The sequence below is a fragment of the Malus domestica genome, chromosome 11 (genome assembly GCF_042453785.1).
Source record: "Malus domestica chromosome 11, GDT2T_hap1".
NCBI lineage: Eukaryota > Viridiplantae > Streptophyta > Magnoliopsida > Rosales > Rosaceae > Malus > Malus domestica.
In genome coordinates, this window is record NC_091671.1 from 27,079,792 (window position 1) to 27,101,557 (window position 21,766).

The 21,766-nt window shown below is 38.6% G+C and overlaps 1 long non-coding RNA gene and 1 pseudogene across 4 annotated transcripts; one reads left to right on the forward strand and one right to left on the reverse strand.

The window, feature by feature from the left end:
- Positions 1-856: 856 nt before the first annotated feature.
- On the reverse strand, positions 857-4,306 carry LOC139189387 (uncharacterized). Of its 4 annotated transcripts, none has more exons than XR_011573324.1 (6): positions 4,027-4,306; positions 3,822-3,946; positions 3,203-3,574; positions 2,806-2,887; positions 2,285-2,351; positions 857-1,614 (listed from the first exon to the last, which is right to left on the reverse strand). It is a non-coding gene; the product is annotated as an uncharacterized lncRNA (long non-coding RNA). The 4 variants fall into 4 exon arrangements; XR_011573326.1 differs by having other exon boundaries at positions 3,203-3,263; positions 4,027-4,169; XR_011573325.1 differs by lacking the exon at positions 2,806-2,887 and having other exon boundaries at positions 3,203-3,263; positions 4,027-4,298.
- Positions 4,307-15,658: 11,352 nt separating this feature from the next.
- LOC114819770 (fasciclin-like arabinogalactan protein 1) lies at positions 15,659-18,251 on the forward strand (annotated as a pseudogene).
- Positions 18,252-21,766: the final 3,515 nt, after the last annotated feature.

Genomic DNA, 21,766 nt, shown 5'->3' on the forward strand with positions numbered 1-21,766 from the left:
GTGGCAATGGAAGAAGGATCTCCAACTCAACACACAAATTGCCATGCACAAACCCTCGCTCTACGCAAAACCTCTCAATAACCTTGAGATTTTTATTTTCCTTTTTCGACAGCACATCTTCAGTTTGGACAAACAACACTATAAAGGCAACCGACGAACGTTTTTAGTTTGGATAAATAACACTGTTGCCATAGAATCAGCCGACCGTGAAGCACCTTCAATTTAGATAAACATCACTGTGACGGGGCTGATTGGTTATCTATCCAAGTCTCGGTCGAGAAGGATTTTCGAATTTTATTGGCAAATGTCATCTCATTAGCCTTCTCGGCGAAGTGAAATGTTACAAGTTACTATATTCGGCACATTGAAAGCCGAATTTGATATTGAACTTCGCAAAACTAGTAGCCTTATCTTCAGGCTCTAGAACCCGAAGGCCGAGATGTGTTCCTTGCTCGGCTGTAGTCGCAAGATCAAGAAGTCAGTAGCGTACCCAACGCAACATCAACAAATTTTACTCCTTGGCCGAGCTCGGCCGATGAGTTGGCACGCCTGCACACAACCGAAGGACGTAGTTAGCTTATTAGTTACTCGGCATGCGCGCCACGTAGGCTTGATAGTTTTTAAGATCAACAGTCCCCTTAATTATCAATCGATTTTATTCAATCTAATTATAAAAAATAGAGTACATAAGAATAAAAAACTGCATAAATCATTTCCTAGTTACAAATACCTAAAAATATTCCCGGCCTAATCCTATCATCATCTAGAATAGAAGAAATGGGCACAAGGGGAAGTTGAAAATGAAAACCATGAAAGCCAGATGATCAGCAGCTTTGTTGGATGCCCCAGCAACAAGTCATTGAAATGTATGGTTTTTATTCCGTAAGTTTATAATTTGAATCTCGATTAACGTAATTAGTTTAATAGTTACTTGAGTCTTCTTATTTTTAGGATCAACAATTATCAGAACCACAAAACTACCCCTGATACATGCCGACAGGTTCCTGGAACACACTGTTGTTGAAATCAACGGTCGTTCCCAGTCACTCTGATTGTTCTGGGTTGTAGTCAACGATTTGGCGGGAACGATGACCAACCACGATAAAACTCGGGGGAAAGGGATCCTGTTTATATCACTTCCTCCTCATCCATCAAGTTTGGGGATCCAGACTGTTGAAATTTAATCAAATGATTAAAGTTATTCTAACTTTTAAAATTGGCTATTTTTTATAACTGTTGGATCAAATTTCAACAATCGAGATATTCAAACTTGATTGATTAGGAATAAGAAATCCGGAGTGAATCCATTTCCAACTCAGGGCCTCGGGGGCGTGTATACAGGCAAGAACCAGGGGTGAGGTGGGGTCCAGCATATCTTTTTGGTCCCACAAATAGTAAGACATTTTCAACGTGCGAATAGCAGATTCTATGCGTGCGAGACTCTGTTTTTGGTTATGAAGAGTACTTCTTGTGCCTTGATTTCTGATGAAGAAAATGCTGATACCACGTGATCTGCTGCTAACTCCCCTTCTTTACGACATTAGATTATTCTTAAAGTTTCAAACCATTTTGAACACCTTTTTTTGTCTCTTCAAGCTTTCAGGAGAACGCCCACTTTAAAGATAGAAAAATAATATCAGTGTCATATGAGATTTATTATACCGTCACAATAACGTCATATATCAACTAAAGTATACACAAATTTTTATCAACATGTTATTATTTCATTGATATCACGTAATGCCTTTTGATAGTGTACCACTATTATTGTCTACTTTCAGATGGCATCGATCTAATACATTTTGACATTTTTTTTAAGAAGTGGAACAAATGGTTTGCACACATCTTTTATCTTCCTAAATTTCACTCCTTTTTCTTGATGAATGAGTGTCAACAACACCTTTTTAATCTACACTACATGGAATTTCACTTAGTTATTCATGTAGTTCATTTACTTAAGAGCATTCATATTTTCATTTAAAGTCTTTAGTTTGATTCTTTCTCTCACATCTATACAAGATCATCAACTTAATCATAATGAGTGTACACACATTTACTGGCACACCCCGTTCCGAAATGTCCACTTGGACTCCGAATCAGGTTGTGCTGGCTGACACCTGGAGGGTGACGAAGCCATAAAGTGTAGTGACGTGAGAAAAGATGGTGAATAGATTTAAACCTAAAAGTGCCTAAACTAAAGAGTGCGCTAGTGAGCGAGATTGAATCCAATTCACACGTGATGTCAGAGCATAAGATAGTAAAGTAAATAGGATGAGGGTTATACCGTTGAGGATAACCATCTCCTGAGATTTGCCAGAATCCTCGTTTACAAGTAAGCACAGCTACTAAACCTGGGGGGGTGAAAAATAAAGTTGAGTGGGTCAGCAAAACAACGTTTGTAAGAAAACCTTTATTTTTGAATATACTAACCCCTCTTCGTAAAACAAGTATAGTTTCCTTAAAATCATATTACATATAAGTATGAAGATTTAATGTATGCCAACAATGTATATCAGAAATATGCCACAACAGGAATAATTCAACAATAATGGAAATATAGGCATGTGCTTGACAATATACTAGCATGCAAGTCGGAGTCACTTAACATGACCTGTACAACTGCATCTATGGCTCATCAATCTATACTATCATACAAGTCGGAGTCACCTAATGTGACCTGCACGACAGGCTAGGTGTAATAATAATATACACTTTAGTGCTACGATCACATGAAGCTTGCGCTAGGCCCAGTCACCTACAAGTCGGAGTCACCTAACGAGACATGTACGATAGACTAGCACCTACTTGGATCCAAGACGAGCATGCGGTGCGGGAGGTGAACATACTCGTGAAGGCTGGCCTTGACCTCGGGTGGGAGCACTAACACCTGGATGTAGTAATGATGAGCTAACCATATGAATATATGTATGCCATACAATTCAAATCAATATATTAAACTCACCTGAATTTACCTACGCATCCTGTAGAATCATTTTAGTATTCTACCACAGCATTATATTTATAAGCAGGTAAATATGCATATGAACATTCCATAGCCATTTTATAATTCTAATCACAAGGTAATATTTACCAAACTCCATTAAAATTTTGTGCATAATAGGCGTAAATCATTTAAATGCATTTGTGGAAACTATAAGCCATGTATATATATATATATATATAAAATAAATTGCCCACTCACAGATCATGTCGTCGAGTCGAACCCGCCTCGTAGAGTTGAGAGTCTTTGCACTGCGTTTTCCCTAGAAATGAAACCATTTATGTAAATATGCAACGTACTAACGTAAATACGCGTTTTTGTACAAAGTAGGGCTAGTAAATGAACTATTTTAAAATGATCAAATTTCAGAATACGGATGGTGGATTCGGGTCCGGCACGTCAATGAACCTAAGAAGGGACCTTGGGTTCCTCTAGCACCGCCGCATGCGCCGTCACAAAGTGGTTGTGCAGGCTGTCACGCACCCACGCGCCGGTATCACACGAAATCTGTAGTTTTTGCAGACTGAAGAGCAACTTCCAGAGCTCATTTCGAGCTCGATTTTCAACCAAAATCTGTGATTCAAAATCCTAAATAAAGTTAGGAATGCAGGAAATAGATCTATACTCATTTGGGGTCATGTCATGGACGGAGCTTGTCAGAAAAATGGTCTGAAAGTGGTCAAATGGCCATGGGTCCAAGTTTCCAGAAATTTGGGAATTTCTTCTTAACTTTCAACGTTGATTTCTAACTCGATAGTTAACCAAACTCAGTGATTCGAAATCCATTTTGAAGTTAGGAGTATAGAGGAGTGATTCGTACCCTTGGAAGGCTCGTTAGAGCACGAGGTTGGTCGCAAAAATGGCTAGAATGTGGCCAAACAACCACGGTTTGAAGCTTCCAGATTTCTGGAAAATGTCCCTTGAGTTGTTTTTTCATGCTAACACCTTCACCAAAGCCATTTTTAATCACTAACCAAGTAATGTAGACTACAGGGAAGGAAGATCAAAGGAGTCTTGAAGCTTACCTTTGCCGGAGACAGCGATATGTCGTCGAAAATGGATGCACAGTTACTGTGCCGTGCAAGAGAAGGGAAAGGCTGAATGAACAGTGAGGTGGTGGTTTCTAGATTTTACTAACCAAATGGAGCAGTAGCTCCTTATGTTTGGGGCTCTTGAAGCTCTCTGTGCGTGTAGAGGAAAAGAGAGAGTTGTAGAGAGAATGTGAGAGAGAGACCTTCGGGGAGAGAGAGAGTGAGGTTTAAGTTGTGATTGGTGGGACAAAATTGAGAACATTTCTGATTGGTTGGGTGAGAGGGAAACAATTGATTGGGTAATGAGGAGGGATTCAAGGAAAAAGAAAGGTTTGATTGGTGGATGAGATGGGGGACACGGATCCCCTTTTGAGGAATGAGATTGGATGGATGGATTTTGTATAATTTTTAACGTACAAAAATCTGCCTCTCTACAGTGTTTCAAACATTGATAAATTTGTATGCACGTGTATAAAAATACCCGTAAATAACGTTCTTTAACGGAGCGTAAATTTTTCGTTACAGATTCGATTAGAGTCTAATACACACTCACACGTTCGTAGCGACAAGTACTAATTTAGTACGAACCTAGGAAAATGAAACTGAAAGCCGAAAACTACGTCCACGTTAGATTTCACTTTTTGTTCAAAAAGGGTAAAATCGTCAACTCACATCAACGGAAAAGAAATCATAGTGAAAAGTAGGGACGGGTTGCCACATTTACCAGACATTTTATTATGGTCAGCAATTGAAAAATAATCCAATCAAAATTGTAATGCTCATTTAAACGACAAAATTACAAACTATGAGCGTTAGTAAGCGCCTATTGGATGCATTTCTTTTGAGAAAGAAACCTCAGTAACCTCAAGACATCCAATGAGTGTCAATTTGTTATCGAATATTAGAATCTCAATTCATTTTATTTTTTGTTTTGATTAAGGAGTGTGATTAGTTTTTTAAATTTTAAAAAATGTATAGGATAATGATGATGAGACAGTTTCTCTTTAATATTACATAATTTTATTACTTTGTCATCCTTATGTAAATATTGTGTATCAACAATGAGGGTAAAATAGAAAAAATAGGAATATAATTGTCATTTTCTAAAAAAAATGAGGGTGAAATAGGAAAAATAGGGATATAATTGTCCTTGTCTCAAAAGATACAAAATTAACATTTTGTCCTCTTTATGTAAATATTGTATATCAAAAGTGAGGACAAAATAGGAAAAAATGGGCAAAAAGTTGACAAGGAGGATTATCTTAATAATAATATAGATACATATGAGAAATAAACTTATGAAGTCACTTCTCGCCATTGTTGGAAATAGTTGACCAAAAGTTGGATGGTTGTTTATTAATAGCTAACACATCACTTTTGTCCCTCAATTTAGAAATTGATTAGTATCAACCTCAAATTTTACTAGGGCACATCGATGTGATCTCAACCGTTCAAATTCGTCAAATTTTCTAAAAATGGTTGAATCACACATGAAGCCTATACAATCAATAATTAAGCTCCAGGTGTGAGAAAATAAACTTAATAACAATATGACTATCAATCAATTATAGCTTCACTATGTTAATATAGCGTTTTTACAAAAATGCTATGGAAAGGGCTTGAGCTATTATAGCGTGGGCTGACATAGCGCTTTTTAAAACGCTATCGTATCCTATCATAGCATTTTTGGCAATGCTATAAACGTCAGTTTGTGTTGTAGTGCTTACAAGTGGGCACACGAGTGGGTTTTACTTTAATCGAGTCGTTAGAAGTGTTTTTCAATAAAAAAATTTAGGGCCTATGTAACATCCCACATCGTCCAGGGGAGTGATCCTTAGTATATTCCCATCCTTACCTAGCACAAGGCCTTTTGGGAGCTCACTGCTTCGGTTTCCGTAGGAACTCTAAAGTTAAGCCAAAAGAAGGCCAGAGCACTCCCAGGATGGGTGACCTACTAGGAAGTTGCTCGTGAGTTCCCAAAAACAAAACCGTGAGGGGATGGTAAGTCCAAAGCGGACAATATCGTGATACGGTGGTGGAACGGGCCCGGGATGTGGTGGACTTGGGCCGGGATGTGACAGCCTGTTTGGTATCCTATTTGAAAATTTTTATCATTTTTTGATACATTTCTTAAGAACATTTCTTGAAAACAATTTTCTTTAAAATTCAAAAACTTAATTGGTTTGCAATTTAAAAAATTTAAATCTTACGACTTAATCTAGACAAAAAGATCTAAAAAGAGGGGGTCGCATGAGAGAGAGAAAGAGGAGAGAGGAGGAAAGAAAATAAGAGATAATTGAAGGAAAAATAAAGAAGAGAGAAGATCATAAATATCCGAGAAAATGAAGATAGCGGATTGGAGGAGAGACAAAAAAGGTCAAAAAAAGAGAGATGAGAAAGAAGAAAAGAGAGATGAATTTGGAGTGAGAGGGGAGGAGGGAGAGAAAAGAAAAGAGTGAGTTTAAGTTTAAAAACTATAAAAACTCACTTTTTATGTTTTTAGATAATATACTACATTTTTGAGTTAGTCTCGAGTTCAATTTTTGAAAATAGTCATACCAAACGAGTTTTTAAGGCCTAAAACTTAAAAATTGTTTTTGAGTTTAAAAAGTTGGATTCAAGTAGAGTACCAAACAAGCCCTTATAATTATGAAGGTGCTTTTTTTTTCTTTTCTAATTTACTCAATTTTTTTTGGTTGAATTCTAATTTATTCATTTGGAGCAGATTTTTGAAACCTAGATCACGACGGAGACAAAATTAAACAAAACACAAACTAGAAGAAAACGCCACACATGATATACAATGTTCCACTTTTTCCCATGAATCATTATAAATTTGTTAGTAAAAAAAGGTTGCCACTATTTGTTGGAGAGTTGACTTTTTGCAATTAGTTTAGTTACCTGTTTTGGGTCCTTGTAATCAGGATAGTTATTTGATGTTTCTTTCCTTGTAAATCATCATTGTACAATATATATTTTCCTCATTGATGAGAAGAATAATATTAGTGAATTAAACCCCAGGATAAGCCCTAATTAGCATGGTATTAGAGTCAGGGAAAGGGCCCGTACTATACTGCCACATGATGGGTGCGTCCTCTTGGCCCCGCGCGATGATGGTGGGTCCCTTGGCCCTGCGTATAGGGTGAGTCCCCTTGACTCCATGTGGTTGTCGATGTGTGGATCTCCCACATGTGACCCACTAATTGGGTCTCACATGAAGGGGTATGTTGAAATGTCCCACATCGACCGTATCAATGAGAAAAAAGAGTTTAAATATCCTAACCCCACTCCAACTAACACCAAGGACTTTTGTGATAAAACTTCACGCCTGACGTATTGTGTATGCAGTAATTACCAAGTTGGGGACAATATTGGTGTTGTTGGAAGTGGGCCCTTGGCCCGTCTCTCTGATAATTCTACATGTTGAAATGTCCCACATTGACCGTACCAATGAGAAAATAAGAGTTTAAATATCCTAACCCCACTCCAACTAACACCGAGGCCTTTTGTGATAATACCCCACACTTGACAGATCGTGCATATGGTAATTACCAAGTTGGGGACAATATCTATGTTGTTGGAAGTGGGCATTTGGTCTGCCTCTTTGATAATTCTAGATGGTATCAGAGCAAAGATCCTAGGATTTATGCTTTGCCTGTTCCTTCAAGCAAACTCGGCCATCTAATGGAGAACCTACCACCACTCCACGATGGAAACAACCCATTATAATTGATCCTACCTCTATACTAAACACTACTACCCTAACTGACCCTACCATGAATCCTACTTCACCTCTACCGTAAGTTGTTACACAAATTGTTCATCATGATTCTTCTACGGCTTCGATTGGCATCAAACTCAATGGTGCCAATTATGGAGTTTGGTCTCAAATTGTTGAGATGTTCGTTGTTGGAAAAGACAAGTTAGGCTACTTGTTTGGAAGTAATCCCCAACCACTTAACAATGATATGGCCTTCACCAAATGGCGTACGGAGAATGCCATTATGAAGGGTTGGCTCATCAATTATACGGAACCCAATTTGATTGGGTATTTTCTTCAACTACCGATGGCAAAATAATTGTGGGACGCAGTTGCTCACACATATTATAATGGCTCCGATATATCTCAAGTCTACGATCTTACCTACAAGGCCTCTCGTATGAGGCAAGACGAATAACCAGTAGAGATATACTATAGTGATCTTGAGTCATTGTGGCATGAGATTGATTATCGTCGACCCAATCCGATGAAGTGCGATACTGATATTGAAATTTATAATTAAATTGTTCAAACGAATCGTGTTTATACTTTGCTTGCAGGATTAGATGATATATTTGATAAAATTCGTAGTCATATTCTACGAACTGAGCCTCTTCCTTCCATCGAACAAACCTTTGCCTATGTTCGCCTAGAAGGAATGCGACATGCTGTTATAAATACTGAAGGACAGCTGCCAAGTGGGGCAACAATGGTGGCTCGGCCTACAGCATGAGTTGCAGCTCCACCTCATCCCCGTGCTTCTAAGAAGCCACTTGCACCGAGCTCAGGATTGCAACCCTAGCCTACTGCCCCAAGCCCAGAACAAAGCTCTTTCTTCGCTGCCAAAACGGCCTCATGGTCGACCGTAGGCCCTCGCCCTCCTCGTTCCAAACCACCTGTCTTGACCATGGTGGTTGTACTTACTATGGTAATGAGAAACACGGCCGCGACAATTGTTTTTAGTTGCACGGCTATCCAGACTGGTGGGAAGCATTGAAGCTTCAGAAACAACGGGAATAAGACAAGCAACCCAATCTTGCCACCTCTGTGTCCCGATTATCTTTGATATCTCAGGATGATTCTCTTCCTGTTTCGAGTTCTTCCAACATGCTTCCGGAGTCCTCAGGTAATTATGGTTATGCTTTTAATATGAATCATGATGATGCTCAGTCTGGTTGGATCATTGACTCTGGTGCCTAGGACCATATGACCTACGACCCCACTGATTTAGCTGGTGATACTGTTTCGCTTCGACGTAATATTACTAACGCTAATGGTGTCACCTCATCAGTCATGGGCACTAGCACTATACGCCTCACGCACACCCTCTCTTTGCCTCATACATTACTTGTACCTTCAGTAAAGTATAAATTGATGTCTCCTGGCCAAGCTACTGAGCAATTGAACTGTTGTGTATTAATGTATCCAAAGTTTTGTCTTATTCAAGATATTCTCATTAAGAAAATAATTGGTTGTGGTACTAAGAGGGGGATCTCTATTTTGTGGATGATGTTAGTACAGAACTGGTCAATCTCTCCCAAAGATCCGTTAATCATAAGCGGCGTCAGATATGGTTATGGCATCATCATTTGGGTCATCCATCTTTTAGTTATTTATAGCATATGTTTCCAGATTTATTTGTTGGTTGTTCGGTTTTAGATTTTAAATGTGACACTTACATTCTTGCCAAGAGTCACTATGTTTCTTATCCGTTGAATTCTAATAAAAGTGTTAGTCCTTTTGGTTTGTTCATTCAGATGTTTGGGGACTATCTCCAATTACTACTTCATCTGGTATTTGGTCATTTGTTACTTTCATAGATGATTGCACACAGATGACATGGTTATACCTTCTTAAGCATGAAAGTGATGTGTTTTTGGCCTTTAAGACATTCCACACCATGGTTTAGACATAGTTTTCTACTAAAATTTAGATTTTGCGTTCTGATAATGGCAGTGAATATGTTAAAATGATTTTACACATTATTGAACTAATCACGAAATCCTTCACGAGACTACTTGTCCTCAGACTCCTTAACATAATGGGGTGGCTGAGCGTAAAAATGCCATCTTTTAGAAACATCTCGTTTACTTTTGATTGGGGCGCATGTTCCCTCTCTTCTTGGGATGTTGCTCTTTAGACAACCACTTAACTTATCAACCACATACCATCCAAAGTATTGGATTTTCTTACACGTTTACAAGTTTTTGGTAACTTCATCCCTCTACCGTCAGTTTTGGTGCTCTTACCACAAGTTGTTGGATGTGTTGCATTTGTTCATCTACATAAAAATCAATGGATGAAACTTGACCCGTGTGCTATTTGTTGTATTTTTATGGAATATGGATTACATCAGAAAAGGGTACCGTTGCTACCACCCTCCTTCCCATCAGATGTATATTACCATGGATGTTATTTTTTTCGAGTCCAAGATGTATTACTTTTTGACTTTTTCTAAGCCTACTCTTCAGGGGAAGACACTGCATGATGAGCAGGTTTGGATCATGGCTGCTATGACTGATCATCCGCTGCCACTATTAGCTTAGCCAACAGCCGAGCCTGCAGTGGCTGCGTTGCCAGCCCAACCAACGGAAGCAGCATCACTGCCCACGGAACCAGCGTTAGGCACGGTAGTGCCATCCTCACTCATGACAACAATGCTTCCACTTGCCAATCTTAAGACTTATATTGATACTACTCCCCATTGCCTCCAAATATAGTACCACCAGATGACCATACTCTTAAGAATATTCCTGAGGTAAGCTCTATGATCCCTGTTGATGTATCTAATGTTCCGACTTATCAGTTACCTTTCAGGCACAACTGGGGAAAGCCACCCAATTGGTATTCAGTGGAAACGAAAGGCTCTAAATACCCCATCGGCAACTATCTGTCATCACATAAATTATCGGAACCCGGCAAAGCATTTGTACTACAAATATCCAATGATAGCATACCTAGTTCATTGAATGAGGCACTATCTGACGATTGATGGACCAAGGCAATGGAGGAAGAAATGAATGCACTTTAGAAAAATCAAACACAGGATTTAGTTCCGTTACCTCGAGGAAAGAAAAGAATTGGATGTCGATGGGTGCATACCCTCAAGTACAAAGCTAATAGATCCATTGAACGATACAAAGCACGATTGGTGGCCAAGGGATACACTCGGACGTATGGTGTTGATTATACATAAACATTTGCCCTGGTGGCAAAGATTAATATGGTAAGAGTATTACTTTCATTGGCGGCTAACTTGGATTGGCCATTACAACAATTTGATGTGAAAAAATGCTTTCTTAAATGGTAATCTTAAAGAAGAAGTGTATATGGATATTCCACATGGTTATGCATCAGTTTCACAACTCGGAGTGGTGTGCAAGTGGAATAAAGCCTTGTATGGATTGAAACAATCACCTCAAGCATGGTTTGGTAGGTTTCGAAGGGCTATGAGGAAATATGGGTTCAAGCAGAGCAATTCCAATAATACACTTTTCTTGAAACGTTGAATGGGTAAATTGATTGTACTTATTATTTATGCGGATGATATGATTGTTACGGGTGATGATAAAGAGGAAATCTTAAGGCTAAAAGATTACCAAGCAACTGAGTTCGAGATGAAAGATCTTGGTGGATTGAAATATTTCTTAGGGATAGAAATAGCTCGATCTAAATAAGGTATATTTTATCTCACACCAGGCTTAATATTGCATATGCAGTAAGTGTCGTTAGTTAGTTTATGCATTCTCCTAGTGACACACATATGGGTGAGGTTGAACGCATCCTACGATATCTAAAATCCTGCCCGGGTAGAGGCATTATGTTTTCCAAGAATGATCATTACTGGATAGAAGGTTATACCGATGCAGATTGGGCAGGAAACATTACTAATCGACGGTCCACATCTAGATACTTTACATTTGTAGGGGAAATTTAGTGACTTGGTGGAGTAAGAAACAGAAAGTGGTTGCTTTATCAAGTGCAGAGGCAGAATACAAGGGCATGGCAAAAGGAGTATGTGAAGTATTATGGCTTTGAAGGTTACTTGCTGAGCTCAGGTGTCCTTCAAAGTCGGCCTCAGAAGTGATAATAAAGCAGCTATTGATATCTCACACAACCCAATCCAGCATGATTGCATGAAACATGTGGAAGTTGACAGACACTTCATTAAAGAGAAGTTGGATGGGAATATCATTCAATTCCCGTTCGTAAAGTCAGAGGATCAATTGGCGGACATCTTAACTAAAGTTGTTGTGAGTTAAGCGTTCTATAACTCTCTCTTCAAGTTGGGCATGAACGGCATTTATGCACCAACTTGAGGGAGAGTGTTGGAGAGTTGACCTTTTGTAATTAGTTTAGTTACCTGTTTGGGTCCTTGTAATCCGGATGTAATTAGGATAGTTATTGGATGTTTCTTTCCTTGTAAATCATCCTTGTACAATATATATTTTCCTACTTGGTGAGAAGAATAATATCAGTGAATTAAACCCCAAGATAAGCCCTAATTAGCACTATTTACCAATTATTTACCATGTATGTTCTTTGAGGAAAACGTGTTAATCACAAACCAGATCTATGGTTTAGTGGGTTTCACTTATTTGAACGAGGTCTTAAGTTCATCCTACAAGGATAAGATTTATGATATATAAATGACTAATATGCTCCATTGTGACACTGTTTGTGAGTTGGAAAAGTCTTGGTAAATGTCATATAATTTGTTGAAAGATTAAATTATAGTTTTCATGTTTTGGGATAAAAATCTATCCATGTTCCAAAAGACTTGATCCATAATATGTACCATATGCTATTGCTAACTTAGCAATGAAACTTACCTCTATTGAATTTTATTCATGATTTCTTATCGTCTAATACAACTCCAAGAGATGACCAATAGCCTCTTATGTATTACACATATTACTTGAAAACTGAAATCACTACCCGCCAATGTTTTTAAATGATAATTGTTGAACAAAAGTTAGATGGTTTGATGTTACAACTTAATTATTCTAACACTTTTTATTTACAACTTTAAATCTTAGAGATACCAAAACCTCACCAAATCCCCATTTTCTCCAACAAATTAAGGTCATCTCCAACCGAAATAACTAAATATAGCTCCATCTAAAATTATAGTCCTAACAAAAATTATTTTTAAATAAACAATAGTAGGTCATACTCATATAGCCCCCTCAATAATTTATTAGTTTTAAATTTATTGGTTATTTTAGTTAATTACATTTAGATGTTTTCAAAGCTAGCAGCTGAATTTGAACCAATACTTATAACTAAGGAGCTGGGCCCCTAAAAAAGGGCCTAAGAGGGGAGGGCTATTTGGCCAGCCTAGTGCCTCTTTGGCCAAATAATGGTCTAATCAACTCTATAGAATTATAACCCAACCATCGATTGGAAATGAATTTTTGGACATATTAGGCAATCTTTTGACTTTTGAATCTTTAGTCCTCTCTACTGAAGATGACCTAAAATACACACCTCTCAACCCAAACTTTTCTCCCCATTTTTGTACTCCACTTATTCTATACCAAAAATATTATTCTTATCACATTTTTCAAATCACAAACTCACAGTTGTATTACCTCTCTTATATGGGTTGATGAACCTTGATTTTATTAGAGAAGTGGTACAAACAAAAATGTGGTAAGTATATGACACTACTAACGAAAGGCAAATAAAAAAGAAGAAACAAAGGCAACGCAATGCATAGGATGTTGGAAGTATGCCCACAAAGCCACTCATTTGATGTAAAAGCTTTTGGAATACTTAATGTATTAAACTATTATATGTTTAATGAAGGGTAAAGCTTATTGTTAATCACTATTTATGGTATCATGTGTTTAAGCAATAAGGGAATCCAAGGAATGTATTTGATCTAAGAGAGAAGTGATTTAAGTAAGTTAGATTAACGAGACCCTTCTCTTATGTTCATTCCTAAAACGTTCCTAACCATAGGATTGCCAATTGGGCATTGACAATCCGCTAAGGTTAGTATGTGTTATGTCAACTCAAGCGTGAGTATGACTAGTCTCAAGTCATTTAGTGTTGGACACTAAGACAAACACATAGGTTCTTGAAAGAGTAATCGAGTACACTGAACAACGATCAAAAGAGAGTTCGAACATACATGTCATGTAAGAACTCGTAAGTTGCAATATGCAAAGTAGTCATTTGACCTGAGGCATCATAGACGTCTATTGGTTAGGTCCTTGATCTTTGATCATGTCAAAGGCATTCCATCGAGAGTGTCCACGACATTGTTGGGGTCAAGCTATCTAGTCATGTAGGCATATGAATGCACATCAAGGGATCTCTAACCTTCCATAGTGGAAGGAGAATACTCTAAGATATGATTCGGGAGTCTTTGGCCAAAGCATACGAATATGACTTAGGAAGTATGTTCCAAATCATATTCAATTGAATCATATAGATAAGTATTACATTGGATAGTAGACATGAAACAAACTATCACTCAAACAATGTGATTAAGAGTATTGTATTAGAGAAGGACCGTATTGCATTGAAATTGTAACTGGATAGGTTCTCCAACCAATTCTATTTAGCTTTGGTAGCCATGACATGCTGCTAGGTGTCACTCATGGTTTGTGGAAGCCCTGAAGATTAGCAAACACTAATCTTCAACAAAGAGAGAATTGAAATGTTGTTTCAATTCACAATCGATCGTTAAGAGTAAAAATCGCCCACTGCCTCGCTAATTGGAACCTAATGGATCGTACACCGAGTAAGGATGAAAGTGAAGAAATATAAATGAGATGGATAAGCAATTAAATGGTTTAATTGAGAATGGTCAAGATTAATTAATTAGTTAATTAATTTTACGAAAGGTTCGTATTGGGCTTTTAAGTTGGTTTTGGGTTTCGGGGCCTAAAAGTGTTTTGGCCCACAAAGTCCATTATGTTTAAGTTGTATGACAACTAAAACAAAATGGGCAATTAGCCCAATAACAAAGACAAGGCCGGCCATAAGGGTGAGTGGATGCAAACTTGAATTAATTACAAGTTTGCCACTCAAATGTGATGTAGTATAAAGTTAACTTTATAGCTATTTTCTCATTAGGGTTTTCTTCAGGCAAAGAGGTGAAACACTTTCTCTCTTTTTTCTCTACAAGGAGGCCGGCCACTTAGAGAGGATTTAGCTAGCAATCTTTCCTTCTCTAAGTCATCAATTTTATCTTCATACCTCATCCTTGGTGTGGAGACTTAGAGACACCAAATCTTTGGTGTTTTTGGAGATCCTTTCCTCACATCCTCAAGGAGCAAAGGAACATCAAAAGTAAGGAAATCACAAGGAAGATCCAAGGAGCTAGGAGGTGACTTGAAGGCCCTCCACTTGGGTGAATCCATTGTGTAAACAAGGATGAGCTTCAAGGGTAATGAATCTCTAAAACCTTCTTTCTCTTTAATGCTGTTAAAGAGTCTCTTGGTTCACCATTCACTAGGCTTTGAAAGTCATGGGTTTTAGAATTGTTTTTGAATGCATGCCTACTTTAATGTGTTAATAGTTTGCATATGTGTTCAAATATTCTCACATGTTCTTAGCTAGGAAAAAATTTATCTTTCATAGGAAGAGGCCCACCTAATGACACTTCAACTCATGTCCTATTTCGGTCTCAAACTACAAAAGCACCAAACACAGTGACTTCAGTTGTAATATATCTCACCACCAACCCCGTGCTTATAAACCTCCCTTTCCCTCTACATTCCCCAACTCACACTCCCACTCTCACTCCCTAGCTTTACACCAAGCTATCCTCAAGCTCCTCAACATCTCTCTCCCTCTCGCTTTCTCTCTCTAACCCCCCAACCCCCAAAATCCCCAGGACAAATCCACACAATGCAGCTCTATAGGAAGACCACCGCCGGCTCCTTCCTCCTCACACTTACCATTCTCACCACCCTCACCTATGCGCATAACATCACGCGCCTCCTCGCGAAGCATTCCGAATTCTCTACCTTCAACCACTACCTCACCCTAACCCACCTCGCCGCTGATATCAACGAGCGCACCATCATCACCATCTGTGCCATCGACAACTCCGCCATATCGGCCTTTCTTTCCAAACACCTTTCCATCTACTCTATCAAAAACATTCTCTCCCTCCATGTCTTCCTCGACTACTTCAGTGCCAAGAAGCTCCACCAAATCACCAACGGCACCGCACTTGTCGCCACCATGTTTCAAGCCACCGGCAACGCCCCGGGCTCCTCCGGCCTTATCAACATCACCGACTTAAAGGGTGGAAAGGTCGGTTTCACCCCCAAGGACAACGACAGTACCATCCCCTCCCATTTCATCAAAGCCGTCAAAGAGGTTCCGTACAATATCTCCATCATCCAGATCAGCACCGTCCTCCCCAACCAGGCCACTGAGGTCCCAACCCCGACCCTCACGGAGCTGAACATCATAGGAATCATGTCCGGCCACGGCTGTAAGGTCTTCACCGACAAGCTCCTCGCCAACTTCGACGATTTCAAGACTTACGATGACAATGTCGACGGTTGGCTGACCCTTTTTTGTTTGATGGACGACGTATTCAAGGCCTTCTTACCGAAGTTCAAAAACCTGATTGTGGCCGGGAAGGCAGCGGTGCTTGAGTACCACGGCATTCGGGTTTACCAGTCAATGTCAATGTTGAGGTCCAACAATGGCCTGATGAACACTCTATTGTGCCTTGGCCCGTTTGTTAATGCGGAAACGAAATTCAGATTACAATCTCACCAAATCACACTCAGTTGAACAGAATAAAATACAAGAAATAAAGACACCGAGAAATTTACGAGGTTCGACAAAAATCATGCCTACGTCCCCGAGAGATATTGCTCTTCACTATGAGAATAACAGTACAAGTACACATGAGTTAAATCGACATAACCCAATCCCAAATCCCTTGTACACCCACTCATAGAATTTTCCCAAGAACCTCACTCTACCCCAAGAGTTCTTTCACCAAAGACCTTTCACTCTAGGTCTCTTGATTTCTCTCACCCGTGCCTATGGTAGAGCCAAATGCTCTCACCATCTCCTTGGATGCTTCCCTGATGCAAGCCTTCTCCCTCGGCAAGCACACATAATGCAAGCATTTCCTTGCATTAAATAAAGGCCAATCCATCATCACGTTTCTTCATAATCATTAAAGAAAAAGCAACCACCTTTTTCTATTTTCTTACAAGCATCATCATTGTGTCTTTACTCATGATGATGTCCACCAAACTTTTCTTTGTTTAGTTTACTAGCCGAAAGGCATTTGGGTTGTTGTCCACTTTTGCTTTTACTTTGCAGCACTTGTCTGCAACTTTCATGTAGCCCACACCATGTGATATTTCCATCAAAAGCAAACACAGGTCACTTCATTGTTGCCAGCTCAAAATATGAGCCAATCCCCAACCCCGGCCCCCGCGGAGCTGAACATCACAGGAATCATGTCTGGCCACGGCTGCAAGGTCTTCATCGACAAACTCCTCGCCAACTCCGACGCCTTCAAGACTTACGATGATAATGTTGATGGCGGGTTGACCCTTTTTTGTCTGATGGACGACGTATTCAAGGCATTCTTACCGAAGTTTAAGAACCTAACTGTGGCTGGGAAGACAGCAGTGCTTGAGTACCACGACATTTTGGTCTACCAGTCAATGTCGATGTTGAGGTCCAACAATGGCCTGATGAACATTCTGGCCATCGACAACGCAAGTAAGTTCGACTTCACCGTCCAAAACGATGGCCAACAGGTTACTTTGAAGACTAAGGTCGTCACGCCAGGATCACCGGGACTCTCATCGACGAGCAGCCTCTGGCTATTTAAACCATTAACAAGGTTTTGCAACCTAAAGAGCTTTTAAAGGGGGTTTTGACTCTCACACCGGCTCTGGCACCCGAGAAGCAGGCTCGCACGCCGAAGAAGTTAAAGCACGCGCCCTCACCCAATGCTGAAGAGTACGCCGATTCTCCCATAGAGTTGCTGGATGAGGACCCGGCGGATCAGACATTGGATGATAATAACGCAACTGTTAGGGTTGGAAGGATGGGGTTTGAGGGTTTAGTTTTCATTGTTGTAAGTTTTTGTTTCTATTTTTAGAGAAATTTTTAGTTGTGACGAGAACATAGATGGTACACCACATGTTTCTATGTAAGTGGTGGAAAATTTTAATTTTTAAGTTATTAACATTTTAACACACCATATCGTGTGACGGTCACACTGAAAAATCTCTCCTATTTTTAAGCAAAAATCTATTCTTATCACATATTTGTACTATTATTTGTACAATCTCTTTAATAGAAATAAGACCTACATATGTTAGTGAGTCATACTGAGAGATGAAACAAATAATAATACAAATATGTGATAAGTGTAATTATTATTTACTGGGTAACAAGTGGGAGGTCATTTCGAAGTAATTTTAGTTTCTTAATGTTTTTTGTGTAGGTGTGATTTTTTGTTTGTTGTTTGTGGGGAAATTTAGAAGGTTGCGATATATATATTACAATGTTTTGGATATTTAATAGAGGAAGTGATAAGTAGATTTTTTTTTTATATATATAATCACCATACAATTGTCACATGTACTTTGTATTACTGAGATGACTTTTATAATTTTGGATATGAACATTGTAATGACATATTCTCAAATGGTCATTTGCTTCATTACATAAGAAACAAATTATTTTGGGTTTCTTCCTTATAAAAAGAAGGATAATGCTATGAAGATAAAAACTTTTCAATTAAATTTGTAAATCGAATGATGTGGCTATATATAATTAGATTATTAATTATGTATCGATTAACATGTTTGTTTTTTTCTTAGTGACACATCATTTAGTTTGCAATTTAGTTTAAAAGATTTGGTATTCGTAATGGTTCGAAGAGCCCCAGACATTATTGTCGATGTGTTGACCGAGGATAATTCAAGTGATTAGTGTATTTGGAGTTTCTATTGGCATTCTAAAATAAACATCATATTTCATCAAAACAAAAGTCCTATTGTATTTTCTATTACAAAAACGTGTTGATTTTCAAAATTATAAAACCCATGTGGTGCGCAAGACGAGTAATTAAGAGCTAATAATTATTTCATTGGGTGGCATAAATGCTGATGTGGACATTTCAATTCGCTATCTATCTCCATGCTGATGACTTAAATATGGTGCTACTCATTTCTTAAAATAGCGACTTCAACCGAGGGAGAAACAGTTGACCTTGAGTTCTAAAACATGAAAACGTTATGCAAATCACTGCAAAGTTCTGGACCTTGTGCACCAAGTTCGGCAGCCTCAACTGTATTGGTGAAAATATAGGTTCACCAAATCGGTATCAAACTTTATTAACAAAGATACTCAAAGGAGATAAGTGCCTTAGCTGTGAAAAAGGTTTACCCGTTTGTATGCCGAATTCTGAATGTAACTTAAATAACAAACCATAAAACACCTCAGTCCACCGATAAGGTTGATGAAGTACCTCTTTCGGTGAAATAATCAAATACTCTTCGTTGGTTGAGACTTAAGATAAATAGTCGGTCACACATTTAGAGAGAATCCCCATCATTATTTGTTGATTATACGAAGCCTAGGTTTGGATAACACTTCATATAGAAAGAACAATCCCTCTTTTCAAGACCTTGTTTGTGATGACATCAATTCCCCTCCTTATGTAGGACTTTAGGATGTAATTCCAATTAGCTACATGGAAAGTAGTTGTTTGGGTTAATATTTGAACTTTGGGCTGCAAGTATGTGGAAGCCCAAAAACGCCAACTAAAGGAAGACTTGCCCAAAGCCCTGCATTAGGCCCAGAGACAAATTGGTGTCTTCCCATTAATGCATAGGCCATGTGTCTATGATTTAAGTGTCAAGTGATGGGGACTAACTTACAATCATCCAAAAAGCATTTTTCGGTGGCAATACAAGTAAAAAGCTGATGACTCACTACCCTTCAATAGCTTTCGGGCAAGAGTAAAGCTACAGCAATCGGGCTAATTTGCCTATAAAAGGAGGAAGAGGCCCTAGAGACAAAGACACTCAACCAATCAAACAAACAAACATACAAACTCTGCTCTCAAGCCAGATTTGCATCTAAAAGCTGTAATCAACCCAGATGTCAATCTTTTTCAGGATCATTCCCCACAAAATCCATCTTTTGTCTAGTTTAGAAGCTCTGCTATCATCCCTAGTGGCGTAGTATCGATTCCCTAGTGTAAACTTGTTTACCATCCATCCTTTCTTAGCATATAAATCCTATAAACTCAAAAGAGAAGTGATTGCAATAAGTTCAACCTTGCCTGACAAGGTGAAATCTTGCTCAAAGCTCTTTGTTTGTTTTATAAGTTAATAGATCTGCTACTTAATGTACTCTCCAGCATGTATTCAAGTCATATCCATCTGTTTTCCTACTTTAAGAGTCTCATTTGTGCTTGGATCTGGTCACCTTCATGAATATGCCTTCATTTAAAACCAATCAAGAACCAAGTAGATGACTTAAGAGGATATGGACTCCCCTCACTTGAACATACAAGATTATGAATTGAAAGTCCTTAGTCACAAGGCAAGAAAAAGAACTGAATGTGGACTTAACCCATCCACGACAATCCTTTGATAACAAGAAGTCCGAGTAACTTAAGGGCGCAAGTAATCGACTAAAACACACTTGTTTAACATCTGCTATACTAAGATAGCAGTGGCACACCTAGCACTCAGTTAGTTTTGATTGCGAGCCTCAAGGCCTACATCTAAGACCCTACAAAGGCACCTTTCAAAACTAACTCCATCATCTTCTTGTAGTACATCAGCAAATAAGAGCCCGACTACAAATCCAAAGTGCCAATCCCTTGGGGAGCTGTGTTGAGAGCTGAGGAGTCCTCTCTGGAGAAATCTTTGCTAGAACAGTAGTCTTCCACTATAATTCATCAGTTCCTTACACGTTTCATGCATATGCATGGGATGCAAATACAATTAATCCTCATTCAAATTTTCTAACGTAGTTAAAAATTAATCTAATTATATGGCTGACTCCAATAAAATTAGCTAGCATATCATCGAGTCTATCTTCTTGTTGAACAACCCCTCTAAGTTTTGTCCTATTCTCCAACTCATAATATCTTTCTTAAAGATAATAACGATGGTAGCTGTAACTAGTAGTAATAACAAGAAAAAAAAAATATTAATTCATCTTACGACTACCAATTACACAAACCGATAATGCAAATCAGGTATAAACAAAACGTTATACGGAAATGGTTCCCTAGTAAAAGTTAAACAAACAAGTGCCTGACGAGATAAGTAAGCTTTGGTACAAATTATGCAATCAGTAATTTCTCTTACTTTGTGTCACGTACTGAAATAGATACTAGGCAGAATCAACTGCAACAATGTGTAGATACAGCAGTTCCTATTCTACCCAAGACCACCCAAACTGACATTAATAAATAACAACAACCAGACAAATAGTTATAACATAAGCATGCACCTGACTAAATCTCAATGTGAAGTGGGTAAGACTCAATATTCCAGATATAAACTACCAGATTCAATCAATAATGTACAGGACATTGACCTCATGTATATCATTACAGAAGTAATTAAAAGGCAAATCACTAAACATCACACAACATAATTTTTCCCGGAAAACTTCTAACTGAGGAAAAAATCTGGGGAACTTCAGAGAGCTCCATCCACTAGCAGAGTATCAAGTCCATAAAGGAATCAAACACACAAAAGTTCAATTTCTAATATGTACTAAAGGAGCAGCTTGGAGCTCTATGCAACTTCAGATTCTTTAAGGAGATCAGTAGACGGCCTCACAGAAATGGCAGTTCAAACACAAGCTCTTCACTTGTGGCACCAGTGAAATGAATGGGACTTAAATGATAGCAAATGAAGATGCAACACATCACAAATCTCCTCAATCGAAGAGCATTATATTGAGAAGATTTGTAATGAATCTATACCTGAAGTT